The following is a 15,564-nucleotide window of genomic DNA, read 5'->3' as shown; positions in this document are numbered from 1 at the left end:
ACCTGTGTCCCACCTCCTTTGCCTATTTGTTATTGGACAGCTGTGCAAACACAGTCTGTCGCGCCAACACGCACAGTCACACAAACTTTGATGGTGTGTGCAGTCGTCAATTGTCAGTTGTCTGGAAGGAGCACAAGACATGGATTTGTTCTGTAAATAACTGGCTTTTCCGGTGAGAGTGATGTATTTTAGGTTTTTATAGTTTTGCCATATTATTGGATAATTGTGAACGGATACATTGTGGTGGGATTTTTTTTTTTAATTTAACCTTGATTCATACAGGTAAAATCCAATCAAGTCCAAATGTTTCATTTACAAGAGAGACATACACAAGCGGCAAGAGTTGAATGTTGTCACTGAAGATTAACAGTCCAAGTAGAAACTGTGGCTAGCCAGCATTTTGACAAATCATAATTTTAGATTGTCAAATTTTGCTTTGAAAAAACCTTTATCCATTCTTCAACACGGGGCCGGATGTATGGGTGGGCCGTGCCCACCCAATCAAAATGTCGGGAATATCTATTGTACCGTCGCACTGGATATAGAGAACGCACGGGGAGTTGGTCTCACCTACTTTTATATTGCAGGATTAACGGGTACTGTTGGCCGCAACCACGCCAAACAAGCAATCACCAAAACAAGCTGTTTTTCCAACCTCGTTTGTTATCTGCACGCTTCCTCTCTCTCCTCCAGACACATTCTCGCAGTCGGACATCCGGGCATTAATGACATCACCAGCCACAACAAAGCGTTGCAATATTGAAATGGGGACAAAACATGAGTCACAAGCAGTTGCTTTGTCGTGCATTATAGTACAAACGCGTTGAACTTTTTACTTATTTATTTGCGGTCTTTTTTTCCGGCGGAATGACTAAAAGTTGCCGTGTTGCGGGTTGTAACACAAGGAAGAGTTCGGAGCCGAATTTGAAGTTCTTCATTCTTCCTCGTGAGAAGAAAAGGACAAGCAAATGGCTGAAAGCAATCAATCGAGGAACAGTAAAAGACGGTTCTGTGGACCATTCTCGCCAGTGGGAACCTAAATCCAGGCACATTTACAGTACGTTTGCAGCCGACATTTTATTACTGGTGAGTAAACTTTAATCGATTTTTTTTTTGCCCCAAATACCTTCTAGGATTCAATAGACTAGGCAGTGGTTATTACTATCGTAACCGACAACTCGCAAAGCGTTATTTTTCTTTTGCCGTGAACGGCTCTGATGGGTCAATCGGTATATTATTGGCCTGGTGGGGATTGGTTATTTTGCCGTGACGTGTTCATGGCTAAATAACGCTTGGAGGCGAATTACCGGTTACGACAGAAATAATCACTCCGTATATACTAGCAGTTTTCTTAGTTCCACACAGTACATATTCCACGTAATTGATAAACGTCAACTTACTGGGTGACTTTATGCGGTAGTTGTAGATGTTTCCGAACTCCACTGCAGGCAATTCCTTTGGATTGTTTATCTAGCTATCAGCTGCGACTTTGTATGGGCAGATTTGCAGGCCAATACACGCTAATTTTAAGTTATATCGCCTCCTCGTGTCTGTTGGCAGTGACTCGTGATAATAATAAGTCATGTTTAAGACGTTTTTATGAAAAAAAGATGCAAAACACAGCTGAAATATATGAATTTCAGACGTTTGTCTACGAATGTTTACCTGTGCGTGCCCCCATCTCAAAATGGCGACACATTGCTATGCAAGATGACGTCATCGTGACATCACGCCGACTGCGAGAATAAGTAGATGAATGAACATAAATAAATAAATAAATAAAATAAACCCCCCAAAAATTAATGCAGCCTCAACAGGACACAAACCAGTGTCCTACTTGCGCCGGTCCCAAGCCGCGGAAATGCAGAGGGTTAAAAAAAGCCTGCATTGGGGGTGCCCCCTCAAGAATTCTCCTTACCCACTCTGGTGGGTAAACCTAGATCTGGGCCTGCTTCAACATTGGAACAGTCAAAACCACTATGCGTTAATGGGGAGTAAGGCAGGTAACATTCATAAAATCTTGAATGTTGCAGCAATCGTCCTGAGTATATACATTATGTCTACATAAAAATTGATGACCATAAAGTTATTTTTGACTCACCAGACGGCAGTTGCATTGCTTGAACAGTGAGCAGAGTGGATGCTCAAGGGTTTGAGATTTTTAGCACTTTGAACAAGAAGTAGCACTGGTGATGAGGCGACAGTGGTTTTCTGGTACAACATAAAGTATATTGATAAATAAATAAATAAATAAATAATAAAATAAAATTGCAGTCCTCTTAAAAAAATATTGGAACAGCAAGGTCAATTGCTTTGTTTTTGTTCTGTACTGGAGACATTTGGGTTTCAGAAAACAATATGAATATGAAACCAATGTTCAGAATTACAGCTTTTATTTCATGGTATTTACTTCTTGATGACTTAAAATACTCAGGACAGAGCAGCTTTTGAATCACGACACCCTCTTTGAAGCGAGCAAAAGAATTGGGAGCACCATTTAATTAACTTAGTAAATAACATTTTATGATTGGGTGGCATTTAACTATGTTGTAGCAGCTGCACAGGACAGGGGGAAAAAATAGCTGCAACCCAATGACTTCATCAAATTCTGAAATTTGAAATGCTTTTCCTGGCCTGTATTGTAGCCTCGACCAGGTTGTGGTTTATTTCTGAGGGTTTCTCCAGTAACTGTCAGGTGTGCGAGTATGAGCATGCAGGAAATGAGGGAAAGTGGACCTAAAGACAGAGAAAGAAGGAATCAGCTACCCTCTGGATAACTTGACATACAAAAGACATAGACAAAGCCATGACAAAATCATACATAAAATGCTTTGTTGACCTTACAACTAAAGCTACAGTATAACATTGATTTTCATAAACCAAGTTATCATTTCAACTTAAAATGTAATAAACTTAAGCCTAAAGTGTAACTGCAGCCCGTGTGAAGCTTGTGGATGGCGCGCTTGCTTGTCACCCATCAAATCAGCACCAGAAACATAGAAACTGCAAACATGATTGTTTACTAGTAGTAGCAAGATTTAAGTAGGTTAAAAAAGTGGGTTAGAAAAGTGTTTTGGACGAGTGGAGACACACGATGGCTTGGTGAAGCAGCGCAGCTACCGCTGGGCACGTGGAACATGCATAGACATGTGTTTTCCCAGTGTTCGACCTGAAGTCTTTCTATTTAAGGCAGGAAAAAGGGCTTTGTGGGGCAGTCTCAGTTCAAATGTCAGGTCTCTGTATACTCATCAGGGCACTGGAGGAGCATGCATGAAGTAGAAAAGCTTTTTAAACTAACAAAAACTCCATATAGTACCTTAAAGTATTGGGTTTTGATCAGTGGCTACAGAAAGACTATATTCAGTTTGGCATGTACTGTATATAAACCCAACATTTAAGTGTACTTCATCATTGGGGTAATTCATCAAAAGGTAAACTAAAAAAGAAACCATTTGTCACAGCATCTTTTCATAATGAAAGTTAAAGCTTAATAAAAGTTCGCTTTGTAGTTGTACTTTCATGAACTTACTTAGAGCTCCCATGGAGTACCATAACTTCTTTGCAATGCCCCCAATCTGATTCTGGCAATGTCAGCATTCACTGTTAAAGAAAGAAAAGACAAATAAAAGGCTCTTGACATAATACAGGAGGAAAAAAAAAAAACAGACAAAAGAATATTAAAAGTATCAGGGGGATGATGTAAAATGAGAATGCTTTTGATAACTAAAAAAATATTCACTTTTGTGACTGTGCTCTCCTTCAAAATCAAGTCAAAGTGGTTTTAAAGACTTCATGGGAAAGCTGCTTCTAAAAAAATCCTATGATAACACTGAAGAGAGTGAGAAAAAACTTATGAAGTTAAAAAAATATTATTAAAATTTTCCTCTCTGATGCACGCCATGTATTGATTAGTACATGTTTGTTGTCATATTCACTTCTTTTTATTTTTTTTAGTTTTATAGCTAAACAAACACACTATAGCAGTAATAAATAAAAAAAATGAACCCTGGAGAACCCAAGAACCCTTTTCTTCTTTGGAAAATGATGAATTATACATTAAATGACTGCTATAAATTCACTGAACATCAAAATATGTTTTTTTCAATTTTATAGCTAAACAAACACACTATAGCAGTAATTAAAAAAAAAAATTAACCCTGGAGAACCCAAGAACCCTTTTCTTCTTTGGAAAATGATGAATTATACATTAAATGACTGCTATAAATTCACTGAACATCAAAATATGTTTTTTTCAATTTTAACCCTTTATTCCCTAATTTAGGATTAGGGCGAAATTTAACCCTTTGGGATTTAGGGGTATCATTTCGATAAAATCAGAATAACAAAAACTGTCAGTAAACTATTTAGAATTTTAAAAAATTATCAATCAAATACACAGCTACATTGAACAATATGTATTTTTTGTTGTTTTATGTGTTGCATTTTAGAACTGGATTTTGAATGTACAAACACACTTTGGCCAATGGAAACCAGAACACAGGGACAAAATCACTGCTGGAAATAAAAAAACACCATTGTCTTTCTTATCCAAAAATCTGTCAGAACTCACACTACACATTGTGATAGTCCTTTAAACAGTTTCTTTTTTTGTTCATGCAGAGAGGTACTGCACATTTTGCACAGTGCATTTCAGTCTTGAGGTCCTTGCACACAGCACATTGACGGCGGTTTTCCTCCTTGACAGGCTAATGGCCGATTTGGTCAAACCGTACATCTGCACTCTGATAAACTTGAACAAATCTTGGTGGTGGCGGGGCAGGAGGAGCTAGGAGTTGATGGCCTACCCCGCTTTCTTGCTGTTCCAACTTCAACCAAACCTTGAGCAACCAAACCCTGAAACTTGCGAAGCTTGAGAACTTTAGAGCCAGTGATTCCCTGTGACTCGCAATCACGCTGGTAAAGGAGCCATGCATTGATCACCGCAACAGATATAAAGTGCCAGAAAAGTATCATATACCAGCGACAGGTCCTGATGGGAAATTTACACCGTGCAAGATGTGCATCCAGCATGTCAACACCTCCCATGGAAGCGTACTCTTTGATGATGTTCGGTTGATCTATGTAGGTGTACTCTTTTTTGGACTTGTCCCAGCGCCTAGCTTTACTCAAAGGTTATGGTCCAGCATATGTTGACATCAAACTGACTGCTTTCGTGTCTTGCCATTTCAAGCAAACTGTGTTGGTGTTGAACTCCAATTGATAATCGTAGGATCCACTGCCTTTCTTAGACAGGTTTTTGTCACGTATCAGGTTTCACTTGGACATACGCTTTTTCCTTACAGTTCCTGTGTAGTAGATTCCCTTTGCTAATAATTTCTCAATGAGGCGCATGGAAGTGAAGAAATTGTCAGCAAAAATCAGGAAATTTACTTTCTCTGCAAGTGATTCACATAACTTCACTACAATGTCTCCACCAACTCCCAACTGACTCTGTTTTGGTCCTTTTTGTCAATTGCCACCACCTTTTCCTTGATATATGTCAAAGTCAAGCAGGAGGCCAGTCACACAACAGCGCCAACACTTAGGATCCCCATGGATGTGGCTTTCCTTTGATATATTGGCATATGCCACCAGATGTACCTTTTACGGCACCATCATCTCATTAATGGATTGTTTTTGTCGAGGAGCAATTGTCAGACATTGTCTCCGAAAAGAATCAAAAAATGGTCTCAGTTTCCAAAGTCGATCCATTTTTACTTCTTCATTGGCCATTTTATTGTCTACAAAGTGGATGACAGAGAGTAGCTGGTTGAATCGGTTACGACTCATTATGTCTGCCACAGGCCCATAACGAACTTCACTTTCCCAGTCCTGACGTACTCCAGACATTTGAACTAACCCTATCCTGAGGTACATTCCAAGAACTTGTTCTAGCTCCTTTGCTGAACTGTTTACACATTTTCTGTGTTTTTGAACAAAGTGCTGATTGGTATGTTCTACAATATTTTTGAACATATCAAGGGAAACAAAGCAGCGAAAGTAAACCAGTGGTGTTTCTGTTGTGGCATCCTGGTATGACCCAACTTGTTGTCCTTGAAAACTCACGTCAGGTAACTCAAAGACTTTCATTCGCCACCTGTAAGTTTTTGTGGCACAATTAGGGTCTAACCGTGGGCTTGCAGTCTCTGTAAATTGCTAATCTTCATCACTGGACGAGTCATTGGGCGAGTCATTGTCTTAGGCAGTAGATTCACCACTCTCACCTTCATGCGGTTGAAACGATTCATCAGAATCACTATCGCTGTCCAATTCTGCGCCAAAGTCACTATCATCAGCTTCAAGTTGTTCCAATACTTGTCTTACAGTGTACTTTTTCTGTTGCTTTCCCTGTCCAAAACAGCAACTAGCCATACTCCCTGAAGGTAGGTATTCATTAGTCCCTGTACCTTTAACTTAGTAAAATATATTACACAAATGAACTAATTTCAAGTCTTTAGCCAAATACAAGGCTGTCACCATTCTCTGTGACAAAGTCACCAGAACCAATGTGGCTGACAATTTGTACCCCATACACCCAAAGTGTCATTTTTGACCCATTGTTTTTTGAACTAGCTAAGGTTTGCTAATTTATCAAAATATATACTGTATATAAAACATACTGCTAGGCATTCTGCAACATGATATGAAGTAGATCCAAAAAAAAAAAAAAAAAAAAAACCCACAATTTTACCATCTGATGGTTTGCTGAGAAGATGGTTTTGTTTGGATTGATTTCCAGCTCAACAAAACAGCATTTTGCCAGCCATCTTGTCACCACCACTCTGGCTCATGTAAGTGGAATATTCATCCACTAGGTGGCCCCATGCAGGGGTCAGAAGTGGCACTCTGGACTTTCGAAGTTAAATTAGTAAAAAAAATAAAATTGAAAAAAAAAAAAAAGTGTAATCAGAAATAAAATTACTTTTTTAAGTAATCTGTGACAACACTGGTCACAGATAATCTTTATTACTTCACAATTTTACTGCACAATTTTCCACATGCTACAATCCATAGCTAATGGGAAAACAAGACAAACTTTTTTTCCCATCCAAGTGGTGTTTTCCTTGCCTGGCTCTGCCAGACTGTTCTCCCTGTATTTTTCAAACGCTGAGAGTATAGTCTGGGAACCAGCCCATTAACGGCCTCTGGAGCAGTTACACAATCAATCGACAAATCAGATTTGTTTATTTGCGTGACGTGTTCTTAACGAGCAACGTCACTCTTGCGCATCGAAAGTCGTCTCCACAACAACACAGATGGTGAACTGGAGAGCCGAGAATATGTTCCAATCCATGGTAAAATCAGTTTTAAATGACCAAAAACACATCGACACGAGTCATTGACAACAGTCTGTCTCGCGCTAGCCATGTTGAATAAACTCCGCTCTCTTCGTATGTTTACTTCCATGCGCAAGTCCCTCGTCCTTCCCTCGTCATTTTACAAACGTCACGTCTGCCCGTCGCTGATTGGTCCACTCCGCTGTCTGTCTGCTGTGGCTTGCTCCGCCCTGGAAATTGTATGCGCGTGAATGGTGGCCAGACTCAGTAGCTGGAACAGCGGTGAGTCTGGTGTACCAGGCAAGTGTTTTCCTGGATTTACGAAATGCTCACTGCATTTTATAGTTTGGATTGAAGAAAAGGGAAAATAAACTTTATAAGCACCGAGCTTTTAAGAGTTGATGAGGTTGAGTTGGATTTGTTTATGTTGTGAATCTTATTTCTAAGGATGGACACAAATATTTTTATGTTGTATTGCATCATTCCTTGTTCTTTCAAATCAGCTGCATCTTATCCTCAGTCTGTCCTCTAAAGCCTCTCCTTGTCTGCCACAGTGCAGCTTCCGTATGAAGTGGAAATGCCTAACGTCAACAGCTGGCCACTAGCAGCTTTCTGTCCAAAAAGTATAAAATACCCACAGAAAATAATGTCATGGAAAAGCTCATTTCCCCCTGGCCTTCACCATTCTAAACCATTATTAATTGTCTGAAAACATTTGTAAACATGATATTATTTTAGCAAGACAAAAATATTGGGAGGTGAGGGGCATAGGCGGAGTTTGACTTTTGGGGCAGGGAGGGCACAACATGTTGATGACCCCGAAATGCAGGGTCATCAATAAGATTAATTTACAAGAATATTTAATAATAACAAGATGACAATAAGCGTTTTAAGTTTTATAAGTTTTTTGTTTCCCATCAGTCTTGAGGGGATTTTTTTATTTATTTATTTTTTTTAACTTGTCCTGTTCAGCTGTTTGACACAGAGAATGGAAGTCTAAGTGCCCGGGTTGTCTGAACAGTTTTAATGTTTCACATTAAGAGTCTGATCCCATTGTGATCATTCAAAATACCTTTTTATTATGACAAAGCAGTGAACAGGAAGGGATTATGGGGGGACAGAAGAAAAGCAACACAAGAGAAGAAAGAAAAGAAACACATACACAAACAACAACAAGAAATACATAGAGCATCTAGACTAATTATTAATATGCTGGTGCCATCGTCAGCGAGATGTATTTCCGGTTTACACCATGCGGGGGCCTATTGGCCAGTGAAAGAGGGGGACGGGGATGGGGGTGTCTATAAACTAAGTGATTGAAAGAGGTAGAGTGTACACAAATCAGATCTGTGATCTAGAACCCAGTAATCATGTGAATCTCTTATGAATGTAAGCCCGTTGGCAACCAACCCTACGCCCATCCCTCCTCCCGCAGCCCAGCAAAGGAGACACCCCCCCGGGATCCAGGGTGGTCCCCCGGGCCACCTTAGATTTGTTTTTTTTAATTGAGTCAACTTTTTTGATTGAAGTAAGTTTGGGCAACATTTTGGCTAGGACATTTTTGTCTTTATTATTCAATCAAAAAATAGGTTGCTTAAAATATATATATATTTTTTAAAAGAAAAATCACTTCAATCATAAAAAGACACAATTCAATCATAGAAAACGTTTCTGAAAGCGAAAAAATATTTGAGATTGAAAAATGTGCATTTGAACATTTAATTTTTCATTGAAAAAGTTTTCTTGAATTGAATCAATCCAATTTGTGTTTGGGCCATATTACGGGTAGGAAATTTGGGTCTAAATCATCCAATCCCCAAAAAAGTTGCTTCAATCAAAAACAATAATATATTTTCAATCAAAGAAAAAAATCATTATAAAAATAAAATTGCCCTCCCCTAATTTTTTTTTTAAATTATATGCAAATCAAATGACCGTGTAAGGTGCTAGTCACATGACCTGTTCAAAAAATAATGTTGCTCCCATTATAAAATTATATATTTTTTGTTCATTTCATTCATTTTTGTTGCAGTTTTATTGCTTTACAACTTTTATATATATACATTTATATATATATATAGGAAGGTCAATTTCAGTAAAGGGAGGACAGGGGGGTCTGGCCCCCCTGGCCCCCCCCTTAAAATCCGCTTATGGTGGGGGGTAGTTTAATATTTTCATGAGTATCTTACGATATGTCTGTGTTGAATTTACTGATTCCTGAATTGTGTTTGGAAAAAAAGAAAGAAAATGGCAAAACCTTTTTTTGGACAATGTAGTACTTTCAATTAACAAAAGGATACCGCTTCAACACCTCCCTAAAAAGGTGATGTAGGCATGTCATAGTGAATGGAGGACAACCCAGGTTACACTGCTCAGAAAATGCTTCTGGGTCAGCTTAGAAGGGCAAGGCAATATGATAGGTATATGGAAGTCTGAAGAAGATGAATTGATTGACTGCTTGACTGAATTGATTATCAGTCAATTTTGGGGAAATGCTGTTGTTTTTTCACAGATGCATTGTAATCACCTACAGTATGTAATCACCTATGCCTTTTGATTATTGAATATTATTTTATTCATTCATTTTAATGTATCTATTTATGTTGAATCTATAATGTGTATTGAATGCCACTAAAAAAAGAGCCTTAATTTTAAGATTCCATTTTATGCACCTCCAAATAACTAAACTTTAGTAAAGCTGTGAAACACTTGCTTTTTGAGACAGTTTATATATATGATAAATAAACAAACATACCTGTTAAATATAGTCGCATTTAACACTATCTCTAATGAGCCTAGTTGTTAAATGTATTTAATCTGTGTACTAAAAAATAAGACAGCTGCCCCAGACTGTCAGCAGGCTGGCATAATTTGACATATTGAGCGGAATGTTTGACATGTGGATTGCATTGCAAATGATGAATATTGAGCAGATACAGACTTAACTGGTGGGCATTCGGTAAGAACACAGCCTCTCTTGAAGAGACACTTACATAGATTAGCTCTCAATAGACTCAAAAGCCTGAAACAAATAGGTCCACTTCAGAAAACAATAGCAGGGATGTTACAGATTTCATTTGCAATAATCCATTCACAGTCAGTACAAAGCTAACCATAATGCCACTTGAAATAAATCAAGATAGGGGTTGTTTTACCAGTACTGTGAACACTGCAATGCTGAATTAGTCGTGAAACCACAGTATTCTTTCTGATTTAGATAAATTGTTTTTTTCTTCACGTTGACTTCAGGTGTGAATTACTCTCTTCCCATGTTCTTCTCCTAAATCCTTTGCTAAGAATGGTTCTTTGTTTAGAAATACTGTTGCAAAAACAACCCCCCCACCCCCCAAAAAAAACAAAAAAAAAACACAAACAGATGCAGGTGAAAACAAGGTCTTGAGTGATCCATGTCCTAAGATATTATGGTATTCAAGTCATAATCATGCCGATGTTTTTGGTTTGACTGTGTGTCATCTAATTTGTCAGGTAGTATGAATAGAATAATATTACGGAAAATGACATCAATAGTAAAATTATAGGATAAATGTTCACCTGTCTTTGGATAGATGTTCAGATTATCCCATACAGTAGCTCTACCCAGGACTTTACAAGCATTATGTCTTCCTATCCAGTCATCTGTAGAGAGACTGCATGTACAGATGTTGAGATTAACTGCAGGTTGACTAGTGCAGATGTGCACGCTCTGTAATTCAGACATCAAACTGACAGCTCGGCAGCTTTATGTGCTCAACCAACTGTGCTGTTGTCACAGGTTCAGGCCCGGCTGCCTTGATGTGGCATAAGCACTCTGATGTTAAATAAATAAATAGATAAAGTATATGCATACGCACACACAGCTGTTGCAATTTCTTGCTGATCTGCCTTCTGATCTGATGTCTTCTCAAAGTAAGAATTCACTTATTGCAATGTGTGAAAGATGTCTCATGATGTTGCATGTCAAGAATTTAAAAGCTTACTGTATATCATATTATCGCTGTGCACACCCCATACATGCCTTTGCATTCACTTTTTTTCCATACATATCAAATGCATGTATGAACAGATGTAAGTGAAAGTAATTGTTCGGATAAATTTGACAACACTTCTGTTCGGAATGTTTCATCGCACTGCAATAATATCTCAGTTTATAGAGATTTAAGCTGCCTCAAAGTTGTCTTTTGCTGCCAGAATAAACATATTATTAAACTGCATAAAATGTATAGTTCTAATCAGTGTTTTTCACTATTTTCATGACGATGACAAGACGATAACGAGCTAAAAATGTATTTTGGGAGACTAAAACATAATGATACAAATGCCAAAATTCGTCTGACGAGATGAGAATGAGACGAAAATGCGTAATAGCTTCTGTCACATGTTCACAATGTGTGACATTTTTTGTGTAGTTAGTCTGCATTGTGGCAGTGTCTGGTTGTGTCATTCGTGACATACTGCTCCCCACGACTCACCAGTGTCGTCTTCAGTCACTCCAGCTTTCTCACTCAGTAAGATTTGTTTTCTTATCTTGGCCAGAGAGAATTTACAATGTTGCTTTAGCCTTCAAAGGTCTGTGCTGAGTGATCATCATGCACTAAATGTAACTTGTAGCATTAGCAAAGCATTTACGTTAGCTAATCATAATAGCGCGCATCTTCTTAAACGTTTTTTTTTTCAGCAACTTTTTGTTTTACATACAGTTCATCGCGCCCAGGTGTCTATAATTCATTGAAAATAATTTAATATTTTCCTTTTATTACAAAGTTGGAGTTGTTCTCGTAGACGCAACAATATGTGCTCGTCTGTCAACGTTCATTTGAAATAGTTGGAAACCTTTATTTATTTTGGGAGGTTTTTTTTTTTTTATTATTATTTTTTATTCTATAGATGAACACATTTTTAGTAAACTTTGACTAAAACTAGATTACATTAGGCTTTTGTTTTCATCAACAAAAACTAGATGAAGACAAACACCTTTTGAGATGACTAAAATATGACTAATACGAAAACTAGAAGGGCTGGCAAAAACAACACAACACTGGTTCTAATAATGTTTATTTGTAGCATTAGGTCAAGCCATATTTGCAGGAAAAACACTTATATGGGTGGAAAATATTAATGCAGTAAAAGAAAAAAAAAAAAAGCAATTTGCAGTTCTTAAAGTGCTATTGTTGTGGTCTTTCAAATTTCCAATTTAAAGCCACTCCTGGAAACTTTTCGGTTTTGATCTATTTTAGCGGCACAGGTGGACAAAAGCGGTAGAGTTTTGCCTTTTTGCCTGTGTTTCCATGAGTCTCGTAAAATCCTGATCTCTCGGTCGCCAGCAGATGGATTGAACGTCATTTTTGTTTCCTGCGTCTATGTGAAGGATAAATAGTAATGAGGTGATGAATCCAGTTGTGGCAGAACAATAGCATATGACGATGTTTAAAATAAGAAACGTTTGATTTTTTTATCGTATTTCCCCACGGGCCCTCCGCCCCCACACCCGAACTCGTCAGTGCTGATGAGTTTGTTTGGGAGGGTGAGGGTCACGCCAGCAAATGAAAGCCGGGCCAGTTTTTTTTGTTTGTTTTTTTTTCTCTTATGTTTCTCTCTTTTTTCTCTTATGTTGCTCTGCCATCTTTGCAGAGTTTGCGCGATAGCGTTCGCATCGACTTTCGTATTTATAACGAATGGGGAAAGGGTATGGAAATGTATGCCGTAAAACAGTCAGCATATTTATAGTTTTTTTGTGTAGCAGGGTTCCTGCCACCTTCCTCAAAGTTAATTATTGCCAGTGAAAGTGATACAGACCCCTCAAGATAATGTTATGGAAATATTTCATAAAGATTGAAAAGTTACATAGTGTTGCTTTAAGAGTGAATCGTGTGTTTTGCACTCATTACGTCATACACGTGCAGAACCAGACACATTCTGCATTCATTAATTGATTAATTTGGTAATCCGGTGACACTAAAATTCATCCAAAAATAATAATTAAAACGTTAAAAAGTTCTTACATGAGTTGGAGTAAAAGAGTAGTTACACATTTTGATTGAGACTTTGACTGAAAATAGAGCTGACTAGGTAAATACGTCAACTTTGTCATTTGTTATACATGAAAACAATAGTTGATATATCAAATATCTGATCGCATATCTGACATTTTTTTTTTTTTTTAATACGAAATACAATGGTTTTTCAATGCTGTAATCTGTCCACGTTCCTTGGCCCTTTGCCAAGTCCTCCATCCAATTCAGAAACACACAAAATCAAATACGCGTGCACAAAGCATTCTACCTAGGGGCACTGTGAGGCATGCAGTCACGTCTGATAAATACAAGTGTCTAGAAAGAGAAATGAGCTGGTTCCTTGACCTCCCTCTCGGCATGGGCATTCTTCTCTAGACGGCCTTATCACCAGACAAATGGATACATAGTTTAAGCATTACTCTCTGAAAACCCAGAACTAAAAGTAGTCCATGAAATCTTCAACCCTTTCATTGACAACATTTTTAAGGGACACTCCAGTTATTTTGAGGATTTGTTTGTAAATCCATTTGATTTGTTTGAAGACAAGTCCTGAAAACATGCGTATAGGAATAATCTCTGTGTTATAGATGGAAACTCGGTTGTGTGCATTTGAAGCAATGGCAAATATATGAACTATATTCCATTTTGGTTTAGGTCACAAACATGACAACACTCTGTTTGAATTGATCAACTTACTTTACATTATGGAGAATCACAGAAAAAGATATTGTCTCTAAAGGGATATGAAAGAATAACCTAATCGCCTTGGATGTTAAAAATGTAAAGTAAATTAATTCGTTTTAGGATCACCATCATAAAACATTAATTGCAAAGGCAAATGTTTAAAAAATCAGTTTTAGCTTCAGTATGTCCCTAACTCCACACCAAGGTTATAACACCGTCACATGCATCCCTATGAAGCTGAGTCAGTTTTATGCCTGACTCAATAAAGGCTTAAAACTACCGAGGCAAACCACAAACCACTGTGACAATTTAATCCATTTTAAAAAGAAAGTAGCAATAACAGCAGCATAACAAGACTGGCTCACTGAAACAAGTGTTCCCTATGGCCACTAGTTCGTAGAAATCATTGTTACCTCCTTTCCACTGGCGGCTTTTCTGTCACATTTTATTTTTTCCAGTGTCCTCTTATCTTTTCTCATCCTACCCCTCCTCATCAGTTGCACTGCTTTGTTTTTTTTGTATTTATTTCTTAAATTTTGATTTATTTGGATGATCTCTATTTCCTTCCCCACTTCAAAGTGCTCAGTCACACTTATGATTTTATTTATTTATATTAATGGTGCCATTTATTAGTAGATTGCAGATGGGACTTAACAGACACATACCTACATATTAAGGCATTGTTAAAATACACACACGCGCAAAAAAAAAAAAAAAAACACGAAGATTTTACTTCAGGAATTGGAGGATAAGTCTTTGTTACTATATAGGTCAGCTATTTCTAGGTGTTTTGTGTCAGGTTTAAACTCACATGGTGTTTGTTCACTTATCTTGACAGATTCCCTCATAATTCTTGATATTCTGTCATCAGTTGGAGAATTGTAGACTTCAGATGCCTTCAGAGGTTTTCTAATGGATTGAGGATGAGCTCAGTCATTCCATGACCTTGTCTTACTCAAACTCGGTCCAATCCTTTTTTTGCCATGTTTTTTGCCATTGCCAAAAGCTATGTGGTGGTGTCAATGTTGATAGGGAGATAGCAGGAGATAAAATCCCATTCAATAAACTAACAAAAAATGCATGCCATGTTTAAAAAGATTTAGTGATAACTAAACAAAATCACCAATAAGCTTTACAGTTTTTAATGAAGTCAAAGAGTACAAATCAAATAAAAAATTACATCGACAAAAGGAAGTTGATATAAAAAACTGAATACGCTTATAACAAAGAGTATAAAGTGGCCCCTGTTATAAAAGATGTCAGGACAATAATAACAGATTTGATAAGACATCAAGGGTCTATTTCACAAAGCAGTTAAAAAAAGAAAAGACTCAGAGTTGAAGTACTTTGAGAGAAGCTGAATTAACTCCTGAGGGATATTTAATATATAATAAAATATAAATTTTTTGCACAGTACTGCTGCACCTTCATTCGCAGGTTTGTTGAAAAATAGACATTTCATATGAATGAAAAAGGTCGAAAACAATTAATGTGCCTCATCATTGAAAAAAAATATTTGTGAAGGTACAGATTTATTTTTATGGGTCACATGTTATGGTCAGCAACCACAGATTTATGTTTGGAACCCAAAG

General features: G+C 37.5%; 1 long non-coding RNA gene across 1 annotated transcript; it reads right to left on the bottom strand.

Annotated features, from left to right (window-relative positions):
* Nucleotides 1-2,412: 2,412 nt before the first annotated feature.
* LOC130918005 (uncharacterized) lies at nt 2,413-15,122 on the bottom strand. Its single transcript, XR_009063547.1, has 3 exons — nt 14,784-15,122; nt 3,530-3,600; nt 2,413-2,736 (listed from the first exon to the last, which is right to left on the bottom strand). It is a non-coding gene; the product is annotated as an uncharacterized LOC130918005 (long non-coding RNA).
* Between the last annotated feature and the right edge of the window lie 442 nt (nt 15,123-15,564).

The sequence above is a fragment of the Corythoichthys intestinalis genome, chromosome 6 (genome assembly GCF_030265065.1).
Source record: "Corythoichthys intestinalis isolate RoL2023-P3 chromosome 6, ASM3026506v1, whole genome shotgun sequence".
Lineage (NCBI taxonomy): Eukaryota > Metazoa > Chordata > Actinopteri > Syngnathiformes > Syngnathidae > Corythoichthys > Corythoichthys intestinalis.
Note: the sequence above shows the minus strand (reverse complement) of the source record. Positions and strands in the feature narration are given on the sequence as shown.